Below are 8,336 nucleotides of genomic sequence, written 5' to 3'. Positions count from 1 at the left end.
AAAAAAGAATTAAAAGCGTAAAATTTAAAATTTTTTAAATTCAACTAGTGCGTCTTATTACTTTTATTAATAAAAAAAAGTTAAATTATATTAATTAAATATCAATATTTTTTAAGCCTCTGAGGTAGCAAAATCGTAATTATCGGTTAGAGTATGGGCATTAAGGTAAAACGACATGAATTATTTTTTCTTATTTATTGTTATTCCCGTGTTAGATTCCGACGGTCAAGATTTAATCTCGACAGAAAGGGACTATCTAGGAATAATAAATCAAATATACAAGAAAGATAATATATACTGCAGGTTGTCACATAAATGTGGAAAACAACCCAATTGAAATAAGCCACGTAATAAACTCATTGTATTGATAATCCACGCTCCCATACGTAACGCGCAAGTTAATCTTAAACGATCAAATTCAGAATGCGTGATTGTGAATGAGAGCGGGAATAAGTCGTTTGTCTCAATGCAAGTTGTAAGCGCGTAAGAACACCAAGTTATGACGCATCAATTGAAAAAATTCCCCAAAATGTTTTTTTTTTACGCTTAAAATATTAATTAATAATCTATAAATACTTAATTTATTTATTTAGATAAATCTTTTAACTATTAAAATAAATTAAATAAATTTTTAAATTTTTAAAATTAGTCAACTATGCCATTGCCATATATATCATTTAAAAATATTTTTAATTAAAAAATTTAAATTTTTTTAAGAAAATGAGTCTTTTTTATTTTTTAAAAATTTTATTAAAATCTCTACATATAAATTTATTAAAATATTTTATTTTTTAAATTTAAATTAAATAATAAAAAATAAATTATTTTATAAAAAATTATTTTTCATAAATAAATGTCCAGCTAAAACATGCGCAAAAAATTTATTTTTATCTTTTATTTATCTTAATTTATAAATATTCTTTTGAATAATAATTTATTTTTTTCTAATATACTTTAAAAAGTAAATTTATTATTTTAATAATAATTTAGTAATAAAGCAGTACTATTGAAGGGTACATTAAAAAATATGATATACAATTTATTATTTAATTATATTTCTAATTTAAATGAAAATAACTATACGCTGTTTCTAATTGACAGATTTTAACAAATTTTATAGTAATTTGTTTTTATATTTACTATTTATTTAATTTATTAATAAATATATCTAAATAAATATAAAAGATTTTAGATTTTATTTTTTTATTTTTTTATTTTTATTTAAAAATAAATAAATTTTTTAAATAGTAAAATAAAACAAAAAACAATCATATAAATGAAAACCACATGCAAGTCCTGGAGAAGTGAGAAGGAAAAGGACGGAAGAGATGAGGGGAGGGTGTGTACGGTGCAATGATAGCCGTTGGATGGTGAATAGACTTGTGATGGGGTTGGGTAGGGAGACAGTGAGAGTCACCGCCATAACAAACGGAGTCAAATGCTTAACAAAGGGGACATAATTGAGTTCACATGGTGATGGTTGACACTTAATCAAGAAAAATGAAAAGGGCAAAAAGGACGGAAATTAAAAGCCAGGGACTGAGATGGGACATCGTTTTTTTTTATATTATTTTTATGATTTTTTAAAAACAAACAAGATTTAATTAATATTGTATTATTTTTCTTTATATTAATTATTTTTAACGTAAATAAACTAAAATTTTAATAAAAATACTTATATTTATAAAAATTATTTATATTGAAGTAAAGTAAATAAAAATAATTATTAATGGGTTATAATTTATATACGTGGAATTATTTTTAGGATCGTAAAATTTTAATTTTAAAATTCAATCAGAATTATTTATATAAAAAATATTAACTATTATTTTATTATAATTCTAGTTTTGTATATTTAAAAAACATATATATTTTCCTCTCCCTATTTGAAAATTGAGTTTTTTAATTTAAAATTGATATTAATTTATTTATTGTTAATTATAATTTTGAAAACAGAATTAATTCAATAATAAAAAAATTAAATTATTGTCAAAATTATGGCAATCTAATTACTAAGAAAAATAATTAAATATACCTAAAATATTATAAAATCAATCACAACGGTCAAAATTAAAAACTTAATTTATTTTTATTTCATGTAAATATAAACACATTTTAGTGACTATACGAATTTAAATTCCTTTGTCTAATTAATTATTTAATATTTAAAATTTTATTTTGAGGGTAATATTTATAATTTGTTTATTTTTCAAAATACAAATCGAATATTTTACAAAATATTAATTTTTTAAATGTAACTTACTAAGTAAATAAATTATGGATAAGACATATTATTAATTAATAAATACATAAAATTAAATGGGTTCATATGTTATTATCCAATAAAATTTAGAAGAGTTCAAATAATCTATGATGAATTTAGCTGAATTTGATATAAATTTAAATTTTTTAAAAAATCAAATTTAAATTCAAATAAAATTATTTTCATGGATATTTCATCAGTTGACTTCCTTTGCAATAAGCTAGGTGCTCAAAGCCCAAAAATAAAATCTGGGCCCATTGATTAAATGTTTTGGCCAAGTTTTGGATATTATTAAATATTTGAATCTTTCAAATTGGACCAGTAGAAGCATATAATACGAGAAAAACTTTCAAAAAGTTAGTAGAAGTAAAGTGTACAGTTTAAATTAAAAAAATTAATTAAATTAAATTAATTTAAATTTTTTATTTATTTTTAATTTGGTTTGATTTTTATTTTATAAAATTTCAGTTAATTCAATTCAATTTAATTTTAGTAAAAATAATAAAATTAAATCAAATCGTTTAGTGTGCAATACTATATATATATATATATATATATTTTTTTTTTATTTCCAAATTCTTGTTTTTGGATGGATTTTAATTTTTATCATGGCTGTTTAGAATCTGCTGGATATAGATCTGGCCTTGCATGGTGGTTGGCAAGTTTTTGAGGCTGTGCAGTTGGCAACGAGATGACATATTGGTTTTCCTCTCTTGTGCGTGCCTAATCATCTATCGGTTCATCCGGTCAAGATTTGGGTCCTTATTTGACGTTGATGCTACTTTCTCTTATTTATTTGTTTATGAAGGTGGGGAGCATAACGATGTATGCAGGATATTTCTTGCGAGTTCTCCCTTTTGGTGGTATTCTCTACCACTGCAGCTCGAAGGGGAAGAGGATAAGTGTTTCGATTCTACCATGTTCTTCTAAGGTTCTCTAACTTTTTGGCTTTATTTGATTTTGAGATTGTAGTTTTATTTAGTTGGGTCTATCCTTATACTTTTTTCATTTTATGAAATAAAATTTATCTGTTACAAAAGAAAAAATTGAGAGTTAGCTGAATTAATTATTACTATTTATGACCTTTACAGCTAAGAGTGGTAAGCCAATTATATGATTCTATGTGATAGAGAATTGCATCATAAATATATACAACTGTATAGACTGTATATATAGATCCTACACATAAATTTATAGTGTGATGGACTTAATAATTATAAAATCTATATATTTGTATATTGATTTTATATTTATTTATTTGCCGTCCTAACAATTTTAAATATTTCGTTTTATAAAAATATATTTATTTGTTATTTCACATTAAATAAAAAATGTAATTAATATATTTTTTAATAAAATAATTATATTATTGTTATATATTAATAAAACGGAGGAAAATATCTAAATTTACTGAATCATACTAAAAGTATTAACTACGTTAAATACACGCCAGTCCTCTGCCATGCCAAAAAAAAAAAAGTGTGGCACTAAACGTGGAGGTCGGCACACTTTTTGCATGCATGCAATTCTTTCTTCCCCATTATGTTCGGCAGTTTAATATTTTTAAAAAATATAATAATTTAAATTCTTAAAAAATTTCATCCGTTTTATTTTTGTTTTATAAATTTAAAATTATTATTTATTTTATTTTTATATTATAATAATACATAAATCGATTAGTATTAATTTTATTTTATGTTTAAATTTTTTTAAATATTTGATACTTTTTTTAAAAATAAATATAATTAAAAAGTTAATAAAATTTAAAATTTTTTTAAAAATATAATAATTTAAATTCTTAAAAAATTTCATCCGTTTTATTTTTGTTTAATTATTTTAAAATTATTATTTATTTTATTTTTTATATTATAATAATATATAATTTGATTATTATTAATTTTATTTTATGTTTAAGTTTTTTTAAATATTTTTTAATATTTAATAAAATTTAATTTTTTTAAAAATAAATATAATTAAAAAGTTAATAAAATTTAATAATTTTTTAAAAATATAATAATTTAAATTCTTAAAATATTTAATCCGTCTTAAATTTGTTATTTTAATTATTTGAAAATTATTATTTATTTAATTTTTCATATTATAATAATATATAAATGGATTATTATTAATATTATTTGTTTAAAATTTTTTTAATATTTAATAAAATTTATTTTTTTAAATAAATATAATTAAAAATATAATAAAATTTATATATAATATTAAATATAACTATTATAATTTTATTATATTATCTTTAATTTTTTATAATCGTTTACGATAATTATTTTTTTCATAGCAAAGAAAGTATTTTATTTTTTTGTATTTTATTTATTTTTTTATACTTTCTAATAAATTATGAATTAGGGATAAATTTTTGTTGTTTTGATTTTAAAAATTAAATTTTTAGAAAAATCTGATTAATTTTAAGAATTACAAAATAAATTTTTTTGTATTTTATTTATTTTTTTATACTTTCTAATAAATTATGAATTAGAGATAAATTTTTGTTGTTTTGATTTTAAAAATTAAATTTTTAGAAAAATCTGATTAATTTTAAGAATTACAAAAATAAATTTTTATAGATAGGTTTAACACGATTTAAATTTTATTATTTTATTATATTTTTTAAACAAAATTTTAGGTAAATGCGGGCTCATACTTTAAAATTGAAGCGAAATTAAATAAATTTAAATTGTTTTAGACAAACAACTCCTAGTATATACCAACCCTCTCGACATTCTTTAGATACATCTCGTAGAAGACATAATATAGAAATACAACCCGATAATAGTATATCAGAAGACTCTACTATTCCTCTTCCTCATTATCAAGGACCTTTTGTTGGAGAAACTTCTGGAACTAAACCAATAGAAGAAACATTTGATCAACATACTAAACCACAACCCACTACTCAAGGTATCAAAATACAAGAAGGTATTTTTCGACAAGGACAATTTAGCCAACCTTATAACGATAGTACTTTTTCTATTAATACCTTAACTCATACCTTTACCATTGATAAAGACCAAATTCAAACTGACTATATGTCAGATCAAAACCGGGGGAAAAGGGACATATTTTTGCAAACCTATTCCAGAAAAGAACAAAGTTTAATTAAAAAACAATTTTTTGCATTTTGTGAACAAGTAGAAACAACTATACCATTCTTTACATATTTAAAATATTTTCATAACAAAAAATTAAATGTATTAGAAAAGAAAATACATAAATGGCACAAAGTAAATAATGACGGAGGAATTAGTGATATAGCCCATGAATGTGAAAGACCACCACTTGATAGAGTATTTTTCAAAAAGAACCAAATATCTCATGGAATGCAACCAATTGTCAATACTAACAATATCGAGGATAATAACATAAGGGAAATTAATTTACAAAACAACTGGACTAATGTATCATTACATATAATAGGACAACAATTAGATCGAATGGAAGAAAAAATAGATAGAAATCATGAAGCAATTACAAATATAGAACATATAGAAACACCCCAAGCACCATCTCCCATAACGCCCAAACCAAACACTATCTATTTATCTTAGAGATATAGTAATCCAAAACCATACGATATAGATCCAGCAGAAAAACCCATTAATAAACCTTTTACAAAAATGATACCTCCATCACAAAATCCCATTGAAATAGCAACACTAAGTCCAAAGACAGAATTAAATGATATGTCAAAATTATTACAGAAAATTATAAAGGAACAAAGTACTTCCCCAAAACCCAGTATGACAGGAGGCATTAAAATAAAAGAACCTACACAAAGTAAGATATCAAGTGAAAGTACTAGCAAAGATAAAAAAAAAAATAACAATTCTAACAGAATATAATGATACTTCTTCTTCAGAAGAAGATACCATATATAATCCCTTAGAAGCATCAGACTCTGACCAAGAAATAGATGTTCCCATAAATACCATAGAAAGACAAAATAACAGACCAGATGATTTAAAAATATTAGACAGGAAACAAAAACAGTATAATGCAAAAAATATTTATGAATGGAACATAGATGATTTATCAGAAACAGAAATAATACAAATAACTAAAGAAATAGTTATTGTAGGAAATATTTATAAACAAAGAGTTGGCATTACAGAAAAAGATGCTGCTGAAAATATAATATTAGGATTCACAGGAGAACTTAGAACATGGTGGGACAAATTATTAAGTAATGAAATAAAAACTAATATATTAAATGCAAGAAGAATTGATAGTACAACAGGAGAACCAGTCATGGATCCATCTACAGGACAACCACAATCTTTTGTCTTAGCTTATTTAGTCTACAATATTATATCTCATTTTATTGGAGATTTAGATTTATATACAGAACGCAATAGTGAAATATTACAAAATCTTAAGTGTAGAAAGTTAGAAAATTTCAGATGGTATAAAGACAATTTCCTAAAACGAGTTTATGCTTTAGCAGACCCTAATGCATACCATTGGAAAGAAAAATTCCTAACAGGACTACCAAAATTATTTGCAACAAAAGTAAAAGAAACAATTGAACAAAAATTTGGCCATATATCATACGATGATTTAACATATGGAGACTTAATAACATGTGTCAATTTAACAGGCATTAGACTATGTAGAGATATGAAACTACAACAAAAATTAAAAATGGAAAATAGACAATCTCGAAAAGAATTAGGAAATTGGTGTGAACAATTTGGATTCGGAACCATAAAGAAACAAAAATATAAAAGATATAAACCTTTTAAAGAGAAAATTTATAAACAATATAAGTACCCTAGAAAGCCATATAATAGATATAAGAAGTAGATTAATAAAAATCTTTTTACAAAGCGACCATTTAAAAGAAATAATTTTAAGAAAACCAATTTTAAAAGATCAAATAATAAGACTAACATAACCTGTTATTTGTGTAATCAAAAGGGACATTATGCAAAAGAATGTCCTGCTAGACGAAAAATACATGAATTAGGCTTAGAATTAAAAATAGATAATATCGAACAATTGTTAGAAAAAATTGACCAAATTAAGTTATCTTCTTCAGAATTAGATGATGACTATAGTAGTGATAATTCAATAGATACAATAAGTAGTTCAGAAAATAACCATAATTGTCAAGGAGAAGTTTGTAATTGTAACAATAAAATAAATGTTTTAACAGAATATCAACAAGTATTAGAACAAATAGAACAAGTACAAGATTCTAATATTAAACGAAAAATGTTTAAAAAATTAACAAAATTAATTAATGAAGAAATAAAACAAGAAACTGAACCACCAACTAAATTTGAAGATATTGAACAAATGTTTAAAAATAAAAAATCAGTAACCACAATTTCTTCTATGGATTTACAATTAGAAATAAGGCAATTAAAATCAGAAGTAAGACAATTAAAATTAAGATGTGATTATTTAGAACAAAATCAAAAAATACAACAAAATTCAAATCAAAACCAAAGTACAGGACAGAGTTCAGGAAAGGATAAAACTAAGATAGAAGAACGAGTAGACACAGATACAGAAGAGGAACAAACATTGAAATTTAATGATATGACTAGAATTAAATATCAAAAATGGTATGTAAAAATAAATTTAACAATCAAAGACTTCACAATAGAAACTGTAGCCATGTTAGATTCAGGTGCAGATATGAACTGCATAGACCAAGGAATCATACCAAGCAAATACTTTCATAAAACTAAACAAACCTTATCTGCAGCAAATTCAACTAAAGTCAAAATAGATTACAAAATACCTAGTGCTCATATTTGTAACAATGGAATTTGTTTTAAAACCAGCTTCATGTTAATCAAAAATCTCAATACACAAATCATCCTAGGAAATCCATTTTTACAAATGTTATATCCATTTAAGGTCACACAATTAGGTTTAGAAACCAATGTATTAGGACAGAATATTATATTCCAATTTATAACACCAATTAATTACCATGATGTTAATTTATTTCAACAAGAAAACATAAGTAAAATTAACAATTTAGAAAACCAAATAACATTTTTAAAGAAGGATTTACATTTCATAAAAATAGAAGAACAATTAGAAA

This window comes from Manihot esculenta, chromosome 13 (genome assembly GCF_001659605.2).
Source record: "Manihot esculenta cultivar AM560-2 chromosome 13, M.esculenta_v8, whole genome shotgun sequence".
Classification (NCBI taxonomy): Eukaryota; Viridiplantae; Streptophyta; class Magnoliopsida; order Malpighiales; family Euphorbiaceae; genus Manihot; species Manihot esculenta.
This window is presented reverse-complemented; position numbering follows the sequence as displayed.